Below are 24,123 nucleotides of genomic sequence, written 5' to 3'. Positions count from 1 at the left end.
GCTCATTTTCTACCTGCTTTGGAAGCATTTTACAACACTTCTTCGAGTAAATTATCATTGACCCTTATCAACTGTTTCATTAGAAAGAAGTCCCAATGTGTGAAAATGTGATTTTTGACTTTTGTCCAGCTAGATTCGCGTTCGGCACCACTGTGCAACGTTTCCCTTTGAAGTTCTTCGCGGTCGGCTTTAGTTTACGAGGTATTCGAAAGAAAATGTGCTTGTAAATCCATGGATATTCTTGATGGAGGACACCGCTTCGTGAGACACCAACATCGTACGCTCGTTATATTACGGATTGGGTTTAAATTAGGTTTGAGTTAGGCTCAGGAACCTATCCTGGCCTAATCCATGCTTTTACAAGTAAAGCTTTTTGCGAATACGAACGAGAAACGTTGAGCAGCGTGATTTTCCTCGAGGAAACGAAAGCGATCGAAGACGCTCTGCCTAAAGCGTGGACAGAGTTGGGCAAAAATTGTATTTAAATAAATATTTCGAGTAAAGTCGGTTTAAAATCTACTTGGAAGAAACGAAGTTTAATCGAGATTTTTATTTGAATAAACGTTTTAAAAAGACGATAACTTTTTTAATTATTGTACTATATGGTTTGAATTTTTTTGGGAAGTTAGAGCAATTAGTTTACTACAGGATTAGAAAAGAAATTTTTAAGAAAATTGCAATAGATCAGAATTATACCGGGTGTCCCAGACCACCCGTACCACTCATTTATAATCTAGAAAATATGTTGTTTTCAAAAATTCAAAGTGTTTCTTATATAGGTGATTGGGACCGGAAGTTACATTTTTCAAACGGAACATGGTATAATAATTCCAATTATCGATCGTAAATGTTATCAAATTTGAAAATGCTTTCGGCGCTACCGTTTCGATCAATTAATATAGTATAGCAATTTTGCAAAAGATTTACTCCTTTCCTGACATTTCGGTTCTGTTTTGAACCATTATCAAAGGTGGAAATTTACTTGATCGAAACGGTAGCGTCGAAAGCATTTCCAAATTTGGGAACATGGTATTTTTTATTACGGATTCGGATTCTATGCGAAAAGAACAAGTAACTTTTGTGTGAAACATTTTTCAAAATATGTCATTTTATGTCCTTTAAACATCTCGGAAAAAGATAAAAAGATTTTTACTACGATTTTGGCTTAGGGTGCCAATCATTGTACAATTCAGGAGCGAAGATCCAGGAACCAATCCATAGAAGCCAAGTAAAATTTAATTTTGCTCATTAATAATGTCGATATGGTCAAAACACTATATCGACATTGTTAAACTCTTCTAATCTTTTTACCATTTCGAATTACACCCACTCATTTTTATCATAAACGCATAAAATCCGCAGTCTAGTAATATATGATAATTTCCGAAGAGCCTAGGTCTGTTGACTGTATTATTACAGCTTACGAAAAGACTAGTACATAGTTTCAACCTAGTTGACGACAAGAAAACGTTCCAATTAAATCCACCTATTCCATAGCAACGTCCCACTGTGCGTCGACGTGACAACGAGGAAAGAAGATGTCAGATTCGTTGCGGTTTATCTTGCTCTCCGCTTTTTTTTCCTTCGCGCGTCGATAAAGCGTGAAACGTCGCGATTGCGGGAATCACAATCGCAAACTCTCTCTCTCTCTCTCTCTCCCTCTTGAAGCAGGAAGAAAAACTTGTTGCTTTCCGCTGGCGAAAAGATTCGCGCGACGTTCCGCGTTTCGTTCGATCGCGGGTTTTAAAATAGATCTTTCAAGCCCAGAAACCAGATGTGTCTCCAGTCGGCAACGCACAGAAGCATACGCGGCAGAAACTGCAACGATTCAGTCGTTTCCACGATTTATGCCCGAAGGATTTGTACGGGTCCTTTCGAACAGCCATTACTGTCGCTCGGCTATCGTCTAAACGTAATCGCGATCCTCTGGATCGCACGAGAGCAAAACTAGCCACATTTCGCGACTGGTAATCGCGATTTTTTAGAAGAACAGAAAGAAATTAGTATGTCGTTACGCATCTGTTAAAACTACGAACCCGGAGAGTGGCGTACGTGTCGCACGATGATGTATCTCAAGGTCTGTTGACGCGAGAAATCGATCGCGAGTCGATCGCGGATGTCGATCGATCCGTCATCGAGCGCGACCACGACTAAGCATTCACGACCAGTTTCATTCAAGCGTTGTCGCGGTTGTTCGATTCATTAACGAGTCCCGCTAATTATGGCTCCCGTTATCGGTCGAGGCGTCGATTGGTCGCCTGGTGTGATCGACGCTCCACTAGTGGGACGGATTCGAATCCACCGGGGACCAATCGAAGCCGCTGCTACCGATCAGATAGCGAACCATCATCGTCGACGCCGTCACCGTCATCGTCATTGTACTCGTAGATGTAGCGCGTTCGCTTTCGATTCGTAACACGATTACAGAGTGCCGGAATTTATGTGAATACACAATAACTTAAATACACAGTACAATCTTTTCGGAGGCGGCGCAAAATTGAAAATTTTTCGACTGGAAATTACGAAAATCCTTAAATTCTTCTACATACTTTCACATATATATATATATATATACCTAGACTGCGGATTTTATGCATTTATGACAAAAATTGGTACGTACAATTTAAAACTGTGGAGATATTAAAAAGATTTAAGGCCACCAGTCTAATAGTTTCACCTTAACAAGATAATCAAAAGAAGAATGAAATTTTTATATTTGGCTCCTGTGTCTTGCAATCAATGCAAATATTTTTACCACGTTCTTATTAGCTCGCTTTCTTGTCTGTCTGTTTGTTCGGTACAAATTTTGCAATTGATTTTTTTATTTTGCATAATGATCCGCAGTCTATAATGTATCTTCTCTTTCGAAATCGATTAAAAAATTAACAATAAAATAGTCTTTCTCTCACGAAGGACATTCTGCAAAACAGTGTACATTAGAGTGGTTTTTTTATTTTCGACTTTTGAATTTCTTTTGCGGCCCCCCTCAAGATTGTTCCAAAATTACTAGATTGAAGTTATTTAGATTTCTCACAATTTTGATACAAATATGTGCTTGAATAAATTTTATGCAATAATTTCTAATGGAGACATCTTTATAATTTCAATAATTCGAAAATGAAAAATATGAAACCGGCCATTTGACCGGTCGTGGTACGGTTAGTATTAATAACAAAAAAAATCTGTACAATAATATTAGATTAGAAATAAAGTTCTTGCGGTTTTCATTATAAAGTCAAAATAATAAAAACCGCAAGAACTTTCTTTCCGACCTAATATATGCCCTTAAACATCAAAGTAATTAATTAAATGCTGACAATATTTTTTCTGAGGCACTCGGTAAATGTTCGATGGAATTGCAAAAGCGGTGGGGAGTGGAAGAGACGGGGAATCACGGAGAGGATGGGATACACGGGTAAGAAAACGTACCGCGGCGACCGGCAATCTGGTACAATGAATTTTCAAGAGTGTAATTTTCGTTGGCAACAATGGCCGTAAGCGCGCCGTATAATCTTACCAGTCGGCCTCCGGCTCTAATTTTCCGTGCATCGTGGGAATTTCTAGAAGAGCGTTTGATGCGATCGAGTCCTTCCCGACCGAGAATCGAGACTCTGGTCTCGAAAATAACTCGCTTATCACCTATACAAATCAATTCTCGATGTAACCGCAACAGAAACATCTATGTCTATCTATCCAAAACGAAATACCAGTTTTACCTTCGCGGAGCGGATACAAATGTTAAAAAAGAAATTATTTTCACGTGTGGTATTGGAAAAACCACAATTTTCTTGAGATTATGCAAGTTTAACGAATTCTTTCAAGGTTAAAAAACGTTCGTACCACAATCTCCATAATTATCCCGTGTACTGCAAAGTTTCAGCTGAAATTTAAAAAAAAATTCATCTCTCTATCTCATTTCTATCGAAAGAGTTCTTTGATTTTGACACAGTTGTCCCGTAGGTTTTGCCGAAATTGTCCGAAATGGAACTGAATGAATGGAACATCACACTGACCGAGTTCCTTCGATGCGAAATGGGTCAGTGGAGTGGGGATGAGTCGGAATGGGAACGCGTAGTGGAGTAGGGAGCGCTGGCGCGCGGAGTGGGGATCACTGAACGCGATCACGTACTACCGAGCGTCGCGCGACGAGGTTTGACGGTTAATATTAACATTTCTTTTCTCCTGAACGCACAGTTCTTTTTAAAATTTGTTTTTTAATATTGCATTGTCATCCAATTCTGAGCTATGTTTATTAAAGTTTCAAGTGTCTAGCTCATCGAGAAGTGGTTTAAAATTCGATTACAAGATTTGGCGCATACAACAACGACAACTCGGCAAACTAATATAAGCGTGGTGAAAATAAACAAAGTTTGCAATTAAATTACACACCCGGCTGTGTTAATTGCACCCCTTGGCCACGGCTACCGGTGGCGTCTTCGTCAGCCGTGCAGAAAATTATACGAAGGATTTATTCAAAGACTTTCCACGAATAATTTTACGAACAAACCCACTTTATTCGAAATTTTTCGATAAAATTTCTGCCCATCCCTGTTGGAGAGCTTATAGTGCTGATATGACGACGCGACGCGACGGTACGGAACACAGCGAGTGCGCAACAATATTTTCCATGTCCATCGGTCCGCCGAATTCCGCGGAAACGAATCACGTCGTTCGCGCTGAAGGGAGAGTACACAGTTTAGAAGTATCATCGGTAAGAGAATTTCGTTCGGCGTGCTGCGATGCGGTAAAGATCGGTGAACGGGTCGGTCTTTCAGATTCCCGGTAGAATCACCGGCCATTAGAATACCGCGCGGCCACGGAGAACAGGCTGATTCGAGGAAAGGCACGCGTTAATGGCTACGGAGCTCTTGCACGCTTAAATAAATAACTGCATCGCCGCATCTCTGCTGTGTAATTACGCGCGCGTGTACGTACACGCTATACATGCAGCCCCGCGAAGGTATATACCGGGCTCTGCCGTGCATTCTACGAGTAATCGGTATAGAAAGAAGGTAGAAAAAAAAAGGGGAAAGAGAAGAGGCGGTGGATAAGGGGTCTACGGCTACGGCATGCCGTTCTTTCGAAATTATAGCCTCGAAAAGATCGAGGCTCGCGGGAACGAGGAAGACTCGACGCGAATCTACTCGACTCAACTTGACTCGGATCGACTAAGGATAGATACAGTTTTCTTTCGATATTAGTCGATACCTGGTGGCGGCTTTCGACGTACATATTGCGAACCGAGGGTAGCTACGCGGCTTCCCTTTACTCTCAAGTTAACCCAGAGAGAACACAGAGAATGAGTCGATGCAGCAGCAGACTATAAAGTTGTCGACGGAGCAGCGCTATCTTTTGTTGAAAAGGATACAAACATGACATCGTTCTGGGACAAACAAGGGAAAAACCCCAAGTTTCCGACTTCAATTTTGATAATCTTTTGCGAGACGATGGTATATGCATCCCTAATGATGTCTGCAAAATATTAGGTGCAGTTACTCAATGGTTTTAAAGATATAAACAATTAAAGTTTCATACCTCGTTGGTACACCATGTTTGCAGCTCAAATTTTCGAAAGTTCAATTGTTTATATCTTTAAAACTATTGAGTAACTACACCTACCATTTTGCAGACATCATCAGGGATCCATATACCATCATTGGGGACAATCGTGGTCCTTCCCTTGTAAGCGATCAGGAGAGTTGACTCGAATTAAGGGGGAAAAGTTATCCTGCCTCTCTCTGTCAGTACCGCGTTAGTCACGTGACGTTGTGACACATGTCCGACAGAGACGAAACGCGTCACGTGACCGGGCCGTAGCAGAAGGGGAAGGCAAGTGGAAGAAGAACAGGGGACAGAGATTTTCTTGTTGCGAAAAAAGAACATCTCGTCTTTAATTCTCTCGTATATCGAAAGAAAACAGTACGCCGAAAGTACGGCCATCAAAATTGAATTGACATATGTACAATTGTGTATACAGATTTAAAGTGTGTGGAATCAGTTATGCTCCTTGCTGTACATATTTTCTATCGAAAGGAGACTGAGGTTGTTTTCTGGGCCGTCGCGTCGTCGCGAGAAACGCGTCACGGGAAGAAATTGCCCGAGCGGAGTCGGGATGTCGATCGACCAGGTGAACCGATGGAACCGGGGACGATTCTCGGGCATCGTATACACATAGCCTCCTAGAGCGTTTGAGACCGATAATTAAGGTAATGGCTACTTTTCAAGTGGATTTCCGTGTGGCTTGGTTCTCGTAGCCAGCCAGCCGCCACGCCGCGCCACACCGGTCTGCCTCTCCACCGATTATGGTCACGAAGGGCGCTCGCCGATCTGCTCGTTTCTGGTCTGGCCCATCCTTCCCACTCTCTCCCTCCGCCTCCTCTCACCCCCTTCATTGCTCCCACTCCCACACCTACTCGTCTCCTTCCGTTTCGATTCAGCCGCTGCGCTGTGCTGGTTCACCCGTATATACCCCCCCCCCGTATTCTCCTCTCCCATCCTCAATAATTGTATGTAGCTCGACTCGAGCGTCGATCGTTATCCTCGATAATTCCGATAGGAAAAAAAATGACGAGCACGCGTGCTTTCTTTTCGTGATCGGCTCATGGAATCGGGTCGTCTGCTGTGTTTTCCATGATCGGAGGAGGCTGCGCGGCGTTCGAAAAACGTTTCCACCACTAGACGCGCGACGGTATCTTCCGATTTCGACATGAAGAAACGTCGTTATCGCTGCTCCAAATAGCTGCGACACGCGTGAATCAACCGTTATCTCCCGATTCCCTGTACCCAGAATCGTACTCGGCGATCCTACTACGCCATTCAAATCACCGACGATGTTGTTCGTCGACTGCAGATTTGACGAACCACGGCTTTAAGGATGTTCTGGAGGTACAGTGGGAGACAAAAGTACAAGAAATTCGAAATCCATCAATACATGGCAATGAAAGCCATTCATGAGTATATTTTGCATTAAACTTTTGCGAATACTGTACCCTCTGTAGCTATATTCAGTGGTCTACGCTTGTCGGGTTTGCATGCTAGTGAGAGACGACACGATAAAGGGCCTAGCAGACTAAGATAGGTGTAGCGGCCCCACCCACAATTGTGCGGATATTGTGCGGAAAACAATGGTTTTAGGTTGAAAGATAACCCCCTAAAATTTTAAGTCGCTAACCCTTCGTATAAGGATGATATGTGGGTAAATACCCTTAACTGTATCATTGTTTTTCTCGCTTGTTAATTAAGATACTCGGATAAAAAAAATACGAAAATACTCGAACTTACCTCCTTCATATCATACATTTTTTTCACCATTGTGATCAAATTATTAAGGGTAGAAAAAAATCATTTAATTTTTTAGGGGTGGGAATTGCAAGCAACCCTTCGAGTGACCACTTCCAAAAAATTCAAGAACAATGTTCTGTTGCTTATCTAACGTATAAAAAAGTTTCAAGATGGTCGGATTGGTGGAACATAGTTAAATATTGAAAAACAAATAAAATTACGGGTACTAGCACACCCCTAATTACAAAAATATACTTCGTTATATACAGGGTGTCCCAAAATTCCTTCAACAGCCGGAAATGGGAGGTTCCCGAGATCATTTGAAGGAACATTTTCCTTTGAAAAAATATGTTATCCGCGGCTTTGTTTAGGAGTTATTAACGAAAAACACGGACCAATTAGAGCGCGACTTACAATTACACGCGAGTTGGCACAGTCGGCCAATAGACAGTTGGTGCGTCGGGCTGACTGTGCCTTATTGGTCCGTGTTTTTCGTTAATAACTCCTAAACAAAGCCGCGAATAACATTTTTGCAAAGGAAAATGTTGCTTCAAATGATCTCAGGAACCTCTCATTTCCGGCTGTTGAAGGAATTTTGGGACACCCTGTAGATAGATAGATACTTCGTTATTCCAAATTGCCAGCAGTATTCGAAATATGCTGGACTTCCTCTACGCTACTAATTGCGATTTGCTATTCTATGCATCGAGATTCGAGCGAAAGGACCAGCGATTAATTAACGGAATTAGCTGGACGTCATCGTGGATAGTGATCGGATAATCGTTTAAAAGCCTCATCGACTGGAGATAACGATCCTTATGGTGTCCCTGATATACCTGTACGCGTAAATCTCATTGTCAGCTAGGCACCACGGCCACGACCAGGGCCAAGACCAATAACAAGACCACGACCATGACCACGACCACAATCATAAGACTCTGTTTCCAGGATTGCAACCGTGCGGGGATCGCCTTCTCATTTCCCAATAACACAAAGTCAAAAACGCTACATAAAAGATCGATCTAGGGCAGGCATGTCAAACACAAGATTAACAGACCAGCGTATGCAATCAATTTCAAAAATAATTACAGCTCAACAAATTCAATCGAAATGTTTGAAAATGTAGTTACTGAAAACCGTAGCCAAGTTACCTTGAAACAAAAACATGAAATAGTTTTATTCAAATAAAGTAAACTTGAAAAGACACAACTTTTTATACATTATATGTATTTTTGTAATATTGTTGTGTTTGTATTATGTTATTTTGTATATGTATAACTGCAATGTTAATAAAAAAATTGCGGCCCTTGAATTAATTTATAATACTTAATGAGGCCCTTGGTGATAAATTAGTTTGGCATGCCTGATCTAGGGCGTAGCTATGAAAATAGCTACATGCGCAGTTGTATGCTTCCGAATAATGCAAATTACGCTGCCGAATAATGCAAATTACGCCTCGTAAACGAAAAATTAGGACTTTCATCTTTTATCTAGCATTCTTGACTACTTAACTTCTTAACGCACCAATTAAAAATTCAAAAGCGGTCGTTTTTCCGCCAATCTTTTTTACACCAACGAGTATATTCGACCGTATTTTTATAGAAAACCAAAACTGTGCAGGTCTCACGAGTTAACTCAGGCGTGTGGAAAAAGATCTAACTCGGGAGAGTGCGCTAAGAGGTTAAAAACCCCCGTGTTTGTATTATCGAGAAATGAGAAGGCGAATCCCGCACCCCCATAAGAGCGGCGCGTATCTTGCCGAGGCGCACAGTTACGCGAGTGCTAGCGAGACCTTCGTTACTCTGGGCGAAAAGAAATTTTCGTATTTCTTTCGGGACACCCTCTAGAGAACCAGGATTAGGTACAAATTATAAGGTGTGCAATTTATATTAGCAGCTAACGATTTTTACACATTTTGCTTTCACATTAACCCTTTGACGTACCATTTCCTTTTCAGTTAATAGTGATTAGAACGTCTTCATCCCGAAAAATGTCGTAGAAGAGGAGAGAAAATTTATATCTTTTGTACGGCTACATTTAATTGAATGCTTAAATATCGATTACAAGCGAAACAAATATCATTTCATCTAAAAAGGAAGGCAAAACATTCAAATCTGTTAGACTTGGTTAAAAACCTTCGTCGAAATACGGTAAGGGGTTAATACCTAGACAAAATGCTTCAAATATGTACAATTTTGTTAACAGACCTAACAATTTTCTAAAATGTTTAGTTCAGATCTGTAAAATCAGCGATCTGAACAACCTTAGAATACCAATTTTCGGCTAAATCGACGGGGTCCCATGGAAATCATCGACACAGATTTCTCCGACACGGTTTTCACCGACATTTAATTAATTTTTGATTAATTAATTAATTAATTAATGTGGATTCAATGAAAATAAGTGGTAAAACGAAATATGAAACCGAGTGTTCTTGAATTAATGAATTAATACATAAATAAAAAATTAATGAAATGTCGGTGAAAACCGTGTCGGAGAAATCTGTGTCAATGATTTCCATGGGACCCAAATCGACGTACGTTTGGAGATTTTGACCGGCTTTTGGGGATTCGGTCCTACTGTGCGTCGATCGAAATAACGAGCACGGAGTTTGACCACGCGACATGCCAATGGAAATTTTCACGTCGTGTACGTCGTCGCATCGGATCGCATCTCATCGCAACAGAATGGAACGGAACGCGGCTGTCACGGGAGAAAAGATAAGCTGTTATTACCAGCGCATGATTGTTTACTCGGAATAAGTAGGAAGCACAGGGAGAGATTGAGAAACGGAATCGTTCCGAGAACACGATGTGCCGACAAGTGACCGATCCACGGAAATACGTACCGTCTTCTGTCCCGGGCCAGGAACACAGACTTAAAAGTCTGTGCCAGGAATCACCGAGAGATAAGAAAGATCTAATAGAATTATCCTTGCAACTTCAATGATTATAAATTGACTGCGGATCTTTATGCAAAATAAAAAATGTTTGCATTGATTGCAAGACACAGGAGCCAAAGAACAATTTCATTCTTCTTTTACTTATCTTATTAAGGTGAAACTAGTACACCGGTGGCCTTAAATCTTTTTAATACCTCCACTGTTTTAAATTGTACGTACCCATTTTTGTCATAAATACATCAAAATCGCAGTCTAGTAATAACTGTGGCAAGAGTTTGATACCAAGAACGTTCAGTTTTTACATACCAGACTGAAAATACATCAGTTTAAAGTCCAACTTCGCAAAAACTAGGGCGGGCTTACCCCACTCCACCTTACTCATCACGTAGAATCCGCAGTCTAATTATAAAGTAATAAATGTGACACCGGTCATTTGAATCCGTCCAGGAAAAATTAGAGAACTCTCTATCTTTGTTTCTCTGTGTGGAGTTTCGTCACCCTGGATTCTTGATTTTGACGGAGCCAGGACAGTCCCCCTCGGGACAATCTTTCTCCAGAATCCAGAGCTCGTGCGCAACAAGTTTTTCCACTCGGTTATTTGAATTCGGTCTATTCTGGACGACCGCGAATGCGCATGTCTTATCGTTTACGACGCCGCGCTGCGTCTCCAGCAACGGGTTCAACTTTTTTAGTGCCGGACAACGATGTATCGTCGATATTCGAACCGATATGAGTCCGGTCGTTACTAAAAGAGATAAGGAGAAACATTCAGCAGAAAATCACTGACTATTTATTTTATGACTATTTTATCACAAAGTTATTTTTGAGATAAAATTTTTAAATTACGTGGTTTATTACGATGAGTAGCAAATTTTACGAAGCTGAAATAAACTTCTAAATTTATTACTCATATTTTTAACATCGAGAAAAGCTGAAATATGAAATGGACTTTAGCACTGTTTATTCCACCGTGAAAAATGATACACGATCACGTAATTTCACACAACATTCGGTCTGAAAAATAACTAATATGTGGTTGATTTTCCGCTGAACGTCCCCTCCTTAAATGCTCCACGGGTTGGACGTATAATCCGAGACGGCGAGAATTTATCGAAAAGGTTATCTCTCGGTGGAAAGCGAGCAACGGACGTTCCGGCGTAACGATCTTGCCGGTTCTTTATCTAACGAAAACGCGATGCGCGTGAATAATTGCTCGCCACGCAAACGGATACTGTGCTCCGCTTTTTCTCTCAGGCCAGTAACCATCTACGACGGATTAATGGTCGAACCGTTCCAGCAGATAAGATAAACGTTGGGTAAAGACGCGAAGAGTATCGCGGAAATCGAGGAGAATACGGAATTGCTCGTAATCGTTCAAACGACAGATATCTTCCTCCTCGCTTGGATTTCAAGTGGAGATACGGTCATGTCTCGATATACGTATGTGAAAACTTCGGAAATAGGGAACAACAACAAAAAAAAAATAAAACAAGATAACGAAACTTGTATATTAGAGGATTTAACACGATATTTATTGTGAGGAAGAAAAGATTATTTTATGAAACTAGATCTTGAAACGAAGAATTGTTCAAAACGTAATCTTCGTGACGTAACAAAAGCCAAACTAAAGGAACTTATATGTTTTATAAAATAAAATAATTGTCCTTCACCTAGAATTTCAAGGTCGAATTATTTTTTATGTGCCTGAAAATTTACTCGACTTGAAACAACCTTTATTTAACCAAAAGAAAAACGGTTGTGAAATTGGACAATTTGTGGAATACGCCAATAGCAGTCAAGACCAAACATTTCTTTACACTTTATATACAGGGTGCGGCCGAATAACAATGTACTAGCGGGCACGAGGTGGTTCCTTATGCAAAAATAAGAACAAAATTTTATTCCATATTCTGTTCTTATTTTTTCATAAGGAACCACCTCGTGCCCGCTAGCATGTTATTCGGCAGCACCCTGTATATGTAGACACTACTCCTTGATTTGGTAATATTGTAATAGCAACTCTCTCACGCGAATTTCTTTTTGCGTACAAGAATAAAAGACAACTCTGTAACTAATCGTAAGATTTGCGGATAGAGGGCGCCCCTTTTTCGTAGATTTTAAACCGGCCAGTTTTCGGAGAGTAATACTGGAATAAAATAGTAAGATATAGAAACGCGCGATATGGAAATACGCGAGATAGAATGAGGGGATGACTCCGAGAGACGGCGTTTCTTGACGGAGTCCGAAATTGTCCGAAATGGAACCGAATGAACGGAACACCACAACCACACTGAACTCTTTCGATGCGAAATGGGTCAGTAGAATGGGGATGAGGCGGAGTCGGAACGCGCTGTGGAGTAGGGAGCGCTGGCGTGCGGAGTGGGGATCGCTGAACGCGATCACGTACTACCGAGCGTCGCGCGACGAGGTGTGACGGTTAATATTAAAATTTTTCGTCTCCTGAACGCACTGTTTTTTAAAAATTTGTTTTTTAATATTGCATTGTCATCTAGTTCTGAGCTATGTTTGAAGTTTCAAGTCTCTAGCTCCTCGGGAAGTGGTTTAAAATTCGATTACAAGATTTGACGCATTCAACAACAACAGCGACAACTCGACAAGCTAATATAAGCGTGGTAAAAACACGGACCAATCGAAGCGCGACCAAGACGCGTGTTGGCACAGTCAAAAATCGAAAAAGTCACTGCGTCATATCGATTCAAAACTGTGTTAACCCTCATCCGTCCCTCATTTCACGAACTGAACCTATCCCTCGGTGTCAAATTGACACAGTGGTAACAGATCGGTGAAATCACAAGGTAAACAGTTATTTTTCGATGTTCTTTTATACAAATTTATGAGTTAACATGCACATCTTAGGTTTTTCAATTATCTGTTTCCCATTAAAAAAGTAAAAGTCACGAAGTGCAACAGAACAGTATAACTTATTTCAGGAAAACTGTGTCAAACTGATACGAGGGACGGATGAGGGTTAATAATAATGTTGCTTCATATGATCTCAGTAACCTCCAATTTCCGGATGTCGAAGGAATTTCGAGACACCCTGTATGAAGTGTCTTATGCTTTCATACACATACCACTGTAGCCACAGAAGTAGTAACAGAAGACTACGGCAAGCCAATGAAATCTCCGTTTGAGATCCAGATTAAAATTTTCATGGATAAATAGAGCAAAGGCGGGGACCGCGCGCGCGCGCGCGGGACCGGGGCCGAAGAGGGTACACGGCTGAGAATCGGGGCCGAAGCGAGGGCTATTAAATTTATGACTTTTCCTCTCTCGTCGAAACGAACGGGAGGAAGAGAGGGAGACGATAACGCGCATAATAAGCGCGGTCAGATAACGGGTGACGCGTAAGTTACCGCAGTCCGATAAACCGAGCCGGCGTTGATCGCGAAGGGGTTACCGATGATCGCCGCCAGTTCGAAAGTTACGAGCCACAAAGTTCGGAGAACGGTGCTTCGTCAAGTACGGTGGCGAGCACCGTTACCGTGTCTCTATTTAACGCGCGTTTATTCCTCCATTCGCGGATCGAGCCCGTATCTCGAAGGGCTACCACTAGGGATGAGATCAAGTACCTCGCAACCAGCTTCGAACCTTGATTAATGGAATTCGAACTCTCTATAAGTACTTCGAAAAAGAAAAATAGTACTCCCAAGTGTACTCGAACCTTTGCCAGACAGTTTCGAACCCTTTACAAGTGCATACTGTGGTAAACGTAAATAATACTTGCAAGTATACTCGAATCTTGGTCGAACAGTTTCGAAGCTTTCGAAATTTTTATGAATATCGTTACGAATTTCCGTATTTTTGCACGCTCTATGGCAACGAAGGCTGTTCCGGCGCGGTGTCTGTTTACTTCTTTTTGTAAACACGCTGTGGAGATGAGAGAGAAAACGGGGTCTCATAATTTTACATGCTTCTACCGATGATTGTATCTTCGAATTCAATCAATCAAAGTTCGAACCTGTTTGCGAGGTACTTGAGCCCATCCCTAGCTGTCACAGGTTTATGACAATAGCTACATGCGCAGCTTTATGCTACCTACATGCTGCCGAATTTTGCATAAAAATCTTTGTCACCCAAAAATATCGTAGAAGAGACAGAAAATTCATATTTTTTCGTTTGGCTACATCTATTTTAATGCTTAAATATTGATCCCAAACGAATTAGATTTGATTTCCTTTAGCAAGACTTTGTTTAAAATCTTTAAGGGGTTCAAGAAGAAGGGGTTGAAAGACAACGCCAGCATACAGGAGATACAAAACGTATTTTTCTTCTAGCAAAATGGTTTTAATCATTGAAACTTTCATTGCTTTTAAGTAGTAATCGAAACCCACGAAATGAAACTTGGTTATTGAACTTGACTCGGATTCGTGAGTACATATTGAACTTGATCCCATCCATAGCTACCACACCCTGGCAAGAACAGTGACGCAACTGAAAAAATAACGATTTCGATGTAGAAACAGTGACGGATACGTTTAGTTGACCTCTGCATGCTAGGAAAGCGTCATATCTCCGACTCCTTTTTCTTTTCGAGCCAGTTCACATTTGTAGTGGCAATCCGCAGTATCATTCAATGGGTTACCCTGGCTTGGTAGACAACTCATTTCACCGACACTGTTTTCATTGACGATTGGACCGACAGTAACCTTCGTCGACAATATGTTTTCATCTACACGGTCAAATCGTCGACAAATGTCTTCATCGACACGGTTTGGCCGACACAAACACGGTCAAATCGTCAATGAAAACAGTGTCGGTGAAATGAGTTGTGGACCAACCCAGGGTAACCCTCATTCTATACAGCCTAATCGAATTTACTTCGAAAAATATTTGTTGTCGACGGAAATTTGATAATTTCCTTAGAATCGTTATTGCGAGAATACTTTTAAGCGTACGCCACTATTCTTGCTGCGAACACGTTCCCCGCCCCGACTCTTCCGAATAAAATCGAGGGAGAACAGCAACTTACCTTGCGTCTTTACGATTGTCTCTTCAGGCCGATCGACACGTTCCCGCCGCCATTTTCAAACGATTCCTCCTGTCGGGTCGGGACCACCTTGCTCCACCGAGCCGGCAGCTTTCTACAAACAAAAAGAAAACGTCCGAACACGTTACGAAAACGTACGAAGATCACGATCGCACCCGGCGCGCATTGTCGTCGGAACGATTTCGGAGCCGACTATTTTTTTCGACCTGTTCCGAGCGGCGTTTCGTTAAAATTCGTCGAATGCACGAAACGATCGCGACGCGCAGCTGCAGAAGCGATCGGCCAGCTGCACGCATAGCATTTCGGAAACGATAAGGCCGATTCGAGTCGTCCCGTTTATCCATTGCAACCTGCTAAATACGAAGCGCAGCAATAACAAACGCGATTTGTCGCTCTACGCTCCGCCCACACGGCCTACAATCGGCACCTGGCGATAGGTAGCTTCTCTCTCTCTCGTTTGAACCTTCCCTCCACCGATCCTCTATTAAATATTCGATACCGACGTTCCGCGTCCCGTCCCGTTTCGTTCCGTTCCGAGGGAAACGGAGAAGGAAAAGAAAAACAAATATACCGCAGGTACTCGCATGCAAAACAACTACACAATCGGCGAGCCGAATTTGCATACAGTGGCTCGGCGAGCTTGCAGCCGAGCGACGAGACTCTCTGCATATTTATGCGCTACAACTTCCTCCGATTGTTTATGAGCGTAATCACGCGAGCCGTTTTAGTCAAGCGTGATACGCGCGGTAGCGGCGCGAGCGGGTACTCGTAAATATCGAAACGATCGTCACTCTCGAAGAAGTATGGCGATCGTTTATCGGCTCGCGCGACGGAGAATTTTCCGCCTCGACATCGCGAACGATAACGCGGGCGTAATCGCGAATTCGCGGCGACTCTACTCCAGGGAAGAGGATCCGCGCGCGCGCGCGCGCGTGTCGGCGAGAACGGGTGCCGCGACTCGCACACGCGTGCAGCTTGCAGGATGCGCTCGTATAGGTGGAAGGAGCACGAGAATAGGACGCGCGCGGCGTACACACGTGCACGTGCACGTACATTCGTGTCCGTTCTCGTGCACGTACACGTACGCGACGTGCTAGTCCGCATTCCACGAGTGGAACAACCGGTACATGGACCAGTGGTTCTCAGACGGTGATTCTCCGGCGCGGTGTGGCGCGGCGCTCCGAGAAGACGGAATCGTTATGCAACGAGCGAGCAGTCAGTGGCCCGGTCGATTCGCGGAAGATGAGTCGCCCTTCCGGGTCCCCTTTCCTCTTTTCCCTTTTTCTTCACTTCTCTTCTTCACTTCTGCCTTCTCTCTCTCTCTCTCTCTCTCTCTCGCCCCTTTCGCTGTCCCCCCGGAGCCAACCACAGCCGCTCCCTCCACTCTTCCGATTTCGCTCGCGCGACCACTTTCGCGCGAACGCGCGCGCGCACGCTCGCCGTTGAGATCGAAATCGAAAGTCGTCGCGAAATGATGAAATGAGAAAAAATACCGGTGAACGCGTCTCCGCCGGTGCAGCGGACGTCGCGACGCGCCGTGCGGCTTCTGGAACGACACGATGCCGCAGGGTTGCGTACGATCATCCGGGGGAGATTGCCGAGATAAGCAACGATGCCGGAACTTCTCGCGCGAATATACCCGCGCTCAACGATTACCGTGAACTTCTTCGAGAGGAAACTATTTCGGGAACACCGAGTGCATCTAAATTTCTATTGCGCCCCGCTCCGGGCCGAGCTTGTATCAGAGTTTGTGATTTATACGGGCCCCGAGGGGAGTCCAGTTGCCAGACCTCGCCGCGTCTTACCTTCTCCGCGTGCACGTGGGGTCGCCCTTGCGCTCGAGAGCTCGCGCGCTCATGATACACCGCACCGTTTCGGATATGTATATGTATATTTTACATGTATGCGGGAAAACCATCATCACTACATGCCCGGAGAACGTGCATGCGCGCCTGATATACCTACTACTAGGTCGCGCAGTGCGGTATTTGAAAAACGCGCGGAAAGTCAATTCAATGAATGTTGTAGGGTGAAGTGCCCAAATATGGTATAGTTCCCTAGTATGGCATTACTTTATATCTTGTATGGAGATGGTAGGATAAGTCTCCCGCACCCTTGCAATCCTGGAAAGATGAGTATATCCCCTTAAGTTATGCTGTTTTGAAGAATAACTCCTTCTATCACTCCTTTTATCATTACCGAATTGTTTTAGAAAGTAGCAACCTTATATATTAGCCATTTTCAAGTGAATAATATTTATAATCAAAGTTTGAGTAGGGTAAAGTGCCCAAATATGGTAAAGTCGCCTAGTATGGCATTATGTACCTTATATCTTGTAATGGAGACGTCGCAATCTAGTGAGAAAATCCTCAAACGATAGTTTCCCAAGTTTACTCAACAGTGTGCATTGCGTTCGTACCATTCTATACAGTTTAGTATCGATACTCCGCTAAAATTTTCGATTGTATCTTTTTCGAAGAAGGTAAATGATTTGGAAATGTTCGAACATATCTGTAGTTTCAGTTTTATTTATATTAACGTTTGCCAACTGTTGGTTTTGGCTGAAATTCATTTTCTCTTTGTCGGTAGCTAGTATATTATCAGTCCATGTGGAGTTCCCAATATGGCACTACCAAGAATTCCCTAATATGGGTATAGCTATTGACATCCTTGGTGTGGCTGCCGAATATGGCACTAGGTGTCATATTAGGGACTCAAGGTGTAGCATATTAAGAACCCTTTTCGCTGGAACCTGCAAATGACACACCACAAAAAAAAATATTTTTCCCAAGCTGTATTAATTCTTGAACAAACTTGACCCCAGAATCTTATAGGGAGGAAATGCATCTACAACTGGTAATTTTTTGATCGAAAAAGAACATTCTAAAATAATCAAAAAATGACATCAACAAAAAGTGATTCATTAGGGACTCGAGGTGTACCATATTAAGAACCCCTTTCGCTGGAACCTGCAAATGACACACCACAAAAAAAAATATTTTTCCCAAGCTGTATTAATTCTTGAACAAACTTGACCCCAGAATCTTATAGGGAGGAAATGCATCTACAACTGGTAATTTTTTGGTCGAAAAAGAGCATTCTAAAATAATCAACAACAATCATATTTGGGCATTTTACCCTACGAGACGTAAAATTTGTATTATCTAGAGTATACATATGAGATCTTTAGAGTATACATACGAGATCTACATATAGAGTATACATATGAGGTTTCATTAATATCTTTTATCTGATTTATGAACTCGTGAAGCAGCAGGTGTTCATTTTTACTTCGCACTGTATATTCAAATGTACTGAAGTATGTTTTGTCTAATCGTAACTTCGCCGAACAGTTATACAGGGTCCAAACGTTACACGCCACTTTGACTTCATACAAAGCGATAACATTTATTCGCTCGGTGGAAACATAAAACAGTATGCGTTTCAGCAGCGCGACTATAGGAACAGCAATTATACATGCAGTAACAACGATCAGTGATGTGTATAAAAACTGTACCCAGGAAATAAACAAAACACGTATTCTGTGCGGACATTGTAATGAGAATGAATACAGTGTATCTGATATAAATAGACTGCGGATTTTATGCATTTATGACAAAAATGGGTACGTACAATTTAAAACAGTGGAGGTATTAAAAAGATTTATGGCCACCAGTGTATTAGTTTCACAGTAAAAAGATAATCAAAAATAGAATGAAATTGTCATTTGGCTCCTGTGTCTTGCAATCGATGCAAACATTTTTTATTTTGCATAAAGATCCGCAGTCTACTGATAAATGATGGCGCACACTTTAAATCAGCACAATTTTTTTCTAGATAAATGAATGTAATGAAAATTTTGGAAAAATTCCGTTCAGTCTGAATTACGAAAAATATATTGGAAGTTGTTGTTTACAATTTATTGTATTTCGGCCTGTAACGAAAATTTGAAGAAGTGTGTTTCGTAGATCCAAACATTATATTGTTAAATAACTTGGTAAAAAATGGCCATTGACGAAAAAGCTTGGACGAGTGTCTGCTTATTTTGTCTCTAGAAACACCACAAAAAGTTTCATTAAAATCGGAGACCCAACACGTGTGGCCTCCCCTTGTAAAACCATTGATACTGTTTTAATGTTTTATTTTCTATATTCTAGTCACTTTTACCACTGGTTGCGAGCTACCCAGGTTTGGCTGGGCATGGAGTTAGATGATGTTACTCGTAAGTTTATGTAATAAAGTTACAGTGTCTTCATATGTGAAAAATAAATGTTAGATTTAGTCCATTTTGTTAAGCTTGAAGGATTGCCAAATCTGCAGTCTAGTTTTACAAGAAACAAGTCGCTTTTCAGTGCTCGATTAATCTACTATTGATAATAACGCCGCCTCGTGTCCACCGAACTGATATGAATCGTAATCAAAGAGAAACCAAGCTAGGAATCAAATGGTAGCTGTGCAGCAGAGAACGGCGCTTGACAAGCGTAGGGAATCGAAACATTACAAAAAATGATGGAGTATCGTTGATTGGCGAGTGGTTATCGCAGGTGAGCCAACGGCAGAGCAAAAGGTTAACACCCTCTGCTAGCCTTAAGAGCGTCTTAACTCGGTTAAGTCCGTGACTCGAAAGAGTCCGAGCGTCGAGGGAGCCCGTGTACCGACCTTCCTCATCCCGTTCCTCCTTACTCCCACTTTGTTCCTCCTCTCATCGTTCGTTAAAGAACCCCTTCGAACCGATTCGAGATCCATCCGGATTGCTGATCGAACCTAGATTTCGCTTTTTATCTCGCGGCTCGATCGGGCTTGCTTTCCGGTTATTGCTCATGGGATTTCAAGAACGTATCGATTAGAAAAATATGCATTAGATAACCGCTTCTGTTTGTAAAACTCGGGAGTCGCGTTTCGTGGAACGAGAAGTCCTGGCGAAGCTCGTATGACATAGCGAATACAGTTTTCTTTCGATATGGACGGGCCCGACCACCGGCGGAATACCTGAAAAGGTTGCTATAGCAGACAAAAAACGCGCACGTATTCATTGTAAATACAAAAAGAAGAAATAAGAGAAACCAAGAACTGTTTATTTTGATTAGAAGTTTATTTGAGAGAGGGTAACTGTATTCCCCTGAATTCGAGTCAACTCCTCTGATCTGGCGACTCTGTGAGGGTACCTATTCGGTTTGACATTGTTTTTGAGTGTGTCGAGAGTTCATAGATTAAAGCGGCCGGCCAAGCAGCGACATATTTCGTTGGAAAAGAATGGAATATCGAACTAACAAGGGAAGGACCCCAAGTGTCCGACTTCGATTTTGATAATCTTTTGTGAGATGATGGTATATGGATCCCTAATTATGTATGCAAAATATTAGGTGTAGTTACTCAATAGTTTTAAAGACATAATCAATTAAAGTTTCATACCTTGTTGATACACCATGATTTGCAGCTCAAGTTTTCGAAAGTTCAATTGTTTATATCTTTAAAACTATTGAGTAACTACGCCTAATATTTTGCAGACATAATTAGGGATCCATATACCATCACCTCACAAAAAATTATCATTATCGAAGTCGAATACTTGGGGTCCTTCCCTTGTAAGCAGTGTCGAACGATCAACTTTAAAAGAGGAAGCAGCAATAGAGATTTGCTCTTCGCGAAAGAAACATCATAGTCTCGTATCGAAAGTAAACTGTATGGAACCGTGAATACTGGATCAAAGGATCGGAGTTAGCGAGAGAAAAAAGACGCAGCGAAGATGCAGAGGCCGCAACAAAAAGAAACGCGAGGAAATCAAAGACGCCCGTACGATCTCGCACACGATACGCGCGGAGGGAAGGCGAGCCCTACGTTTTGCGCATCGGAGGAACGCGCTTGTAGATAGGTATACCCGTGCGCCTATCTAAATGCACGTACACACGGTGCAACGAAACGCGCGATACGGTGCACACGTTGCCAAGATACAGGACACGGCTCCAGGCGCGGTCAGATTAATGAAACTCTTGGGAAAACAGTGACTCTCAACCACTGGCCGATGCACGGATCCACAATTAGCTGGACCAAATTCATTTTTAAAATTAACAAAAATATGTCGTTGCATATTAAAAGAACCGACTGCAGACTCCAAGTTTTACGAAGAGTTTCAATCAAGAAATAACACTATTATTACGTCCAGAGGGTCAACAAAAAAACAATACAATTTCCACATTTGGAAAAATGTTGGGGCCCCACTTTTCCCCCGAAAAATTTAATAAATACATGTATTTAATTATTTTATAGATACGTACAGTTGGTGTACAAAGTACATATTCGTACGCCCTTTAAAAACTAATAACTTTCTTATAATTGTACCAAACGACCTGAATTTTTATAATCAATTAGAAGCATTGGTTTACGAAATGATATACAAAAAAGATTTTCCAATTGTAATTTACAAGGTTACATGCAGAAATAAAAAAGGGATTTTTTTCAACTTTTTTATTTGGGCCCTTAATGAAAATTTTAAATATATATTTTGTAGATCTATAGTGCTTGCACATATGCTTAAAATTTTATCGAAATCGATTAACATCGTAGTTTTACACTACTTTTGACCAGTTTCTGCTTAAAATGCACAGAATGCGTGTCGTTTTTTCCTGCGTCAACCGACTTCGATGAAATTTTCAGCACGTGTACAACTAACATAGATCTACAAAACATATATTTTAAATTTCCCATTGAGGGCCCAAGTAAAAAAGTTTTCAAAAATCCCTTTTTTATTCCTGCATGTAACCTTGTAAATTATAATTTCTGGAAAATCTTTGTTGCATATCATTTCGTAAACCAATGCTTCCAACTGATTATAGAAAATCAGGTCGCGCGTTTGGTACAATTATAAAAAAGTTATTCTATTTTAAATGGCGTACGAATACTTTGTACACTCACTGTATATATTCTAATATAAATAACAGTTTTTCTTCATAAATGGAAGATAGGTTGTACAGATTAAACAGTTTTTAATCTAAACCCTGTCTAATTGAAGATTAAGTACGGACACTGTCAAGAACACATGCCACAAATAGCATTTCAAGGTTTATGAACAAGTTCCGAAAACCAAAATGATTAGTTTTGTTCTCGTTCGACGTTCGTCGATACTGGAATCGATCGCGCGAACGAATAATCTTCGAAAAGAGCTAGGAAAACTTCTCCGGGATGTACATATCGCGTGAATCTTTTTCTTGCAAAAGAACTCAATTACACTATAGGTAATATACGTTAATTAACTGTCAAACTACTACGAGTTACCGCTGCGCGAGAAAATAAAGAACAAGAGGGTGCGAAGGGGTAGGGAGGAAAGGAGAGAGAGAGAGAACCGGCTCCGTTTAACTAGGTCCGTTACGTTTGGTTCGCGCATCGCGGAACCTAGCCGCGTACATACATTTTGTGTTGGTTAAATTATTATTGCTATTATTACGACTATTATCAGAGACCAAGATTAATAGGGATAATAGCGTTGTGGAAGGGGAAGGTAGAGTGAGGACACAAGTCTTAATCTCTGGCGACTCTGATCGTAAGTGTTAATATACGATACGGTAAATACTAGTTTGCCACTTTTCTAGTCAATGCTGGCTGCGACTTTCCGTAGCCGTAAGACATAATTACGTGTGTTTCCAACAAGATGTTTACGATGTTCACTGATTGATGTGCATACTTGTTGATCGCAAGAGCAAACGAATAGAAACAATGATTATTTTCACGGCAGTACATAAACATGGTTACTACGTATACTTCGTTACATCAATTGTTATACAACTGTCAGAACTTCAACGTGAATACACACTAATTAGGGGTGTGCGAAATTCCCGTATACATCAAGGGTCCAAATAAAAGTTTTAAAAAATCCCTTCTTTATTTTTGCATGTAACCTTGTAAATTATAATTTTTGGAAAATCATTTTTACATATCATTTCGTAAACCAATGCTTCTAATTGATTATAAAAAGAAATCAGGTCATTTGGTACAATAATAAAAAAGTTATTAATTTTAAAGGGCGTTCGAATACTTTCGCAGCTCACTGTATGTATACATATGTGTCGCGAAAATCAAGCGATGACGCCAGTGCATACGGGGATGCACGAATCCTTCTCAAATTATTTATATTAGGTTGTCCCAAAAGTTTCTTCCGCATTGTGTTCCTTTAATGTCGCTAAATAAATACAAACAATACGATAATCTTTATGTTAATATTTTGTACTTCTTAATATGAATTTGCATTATGTGCATGCATCGAAAAACAACTTTTGGGATAACCTAATATTTATTTAGCAATATTAAAGAAAGGCATTGCGGAAGGAACTTTTGGGACAACCTAATACTTTCTATTTGTTCGTTTTATTTCGTCTTAACCTCTCCAAATATCCAAAACTAACAATTTAAATAGCCAATGGTAACTAAATTCTACGCATGACGAGTATACTCGTTATAACAGCTAACTGGTTCAGCGACCCCGGACAAAATGTCGAAATTTCTATAAAGTCATCTTCTTTTTCATAGATATTTTAAAAATATCACCATTTTTGTGTTGATTTATCGTATCTGGTCTTGTGCCTTGTAGACACTCGGATAGAGGGACTGTGTACTCTAGACCGCTATGTCTACTATTTACGTTTTTTTTAATTTTTTTCTGTGTGGTACAGAACACAAGCGCGAAGTTTCTATAAAGTCACTTATAGCGTTTCTCTGTATTCTGAGCAGAAAACTACGGAAAACTGCGAATATATTCTAAAAGTATTAGTTTTAGAACTCACAGAAATCCTGTTTGTTATAATTTGATTCAGGTGTATGAGAATGCCGAGAGGAAAAGTACTAACAAGTGAAGAAAAAGCATTAATCGATGCTTATAAAGATATGGGCTGCTCTAATCGCGCAATTGCTAAGAAAACTAATCGGTCATATACTGTGA

The 24,123-nt window shown here is 41.2% G+C and overlaps 1 protein-coding gene and 1 long non-coding RNA gene across 4 annotated transcripts in view; one reads left to right on the top strand and one right to left on the bottom strand.

Moving 5' to 3' along the window:
• Nucleotides 1–24,123, bottom strand: part of Ntan1 (N-terminal amidohydrolase 1) — a 33,539-nt gene that overhangs the window by 7,213 nt on the left and 2,203 nt on the right. For 2 of the 3 annotated variants that reach the window (XM_076426210.1, XM_076426212.1), the window contains exon 2: nt 15,177–15,288. The gene's annotated coding sequence lies outside the window, so the exon portion shown is untranslated. Of the gene's footprint in view, nt 1–2,036; nt 2,251–15,176; nt 15,289–24,123 lie in introns of those variants that run through there. The other variant, XM_076426211.1, reaches the window with a different exon arrangement.
• Nucleotides 7,771–10,307, top strand: LOC143209914 (uncharacterized). The gene is made up of 3 exons (XR_013009155.1): nt 7,771–9,156; nt 9,239–9,431; nt 9,513–10,307. It is a non-coding gene; the product is annotated as an uncharacterized LOC143209914 (long non-coding RNA).

This window comes from Lasioglossum baleicum, chromosome 6 (genome assembly GCF_051020765.1).
Source record: "Lasioglossum baleicum chromosome 6, iyLasBale1, whole genome shotgun sequence".
Classification (NCBI taxonomy): domain Eukaryota; kingdom Metazoa; phylum Arthropoda; class Insecta; order Hymenoptera; family Halictidae; genus Lasioglossum; species Lasioglossum baleicum.
The sequence above is the reverse complement of the archived record's forward strand: the minus strand, read 5'-3'. Positions and strand labels throughout refer to the sequence as shown.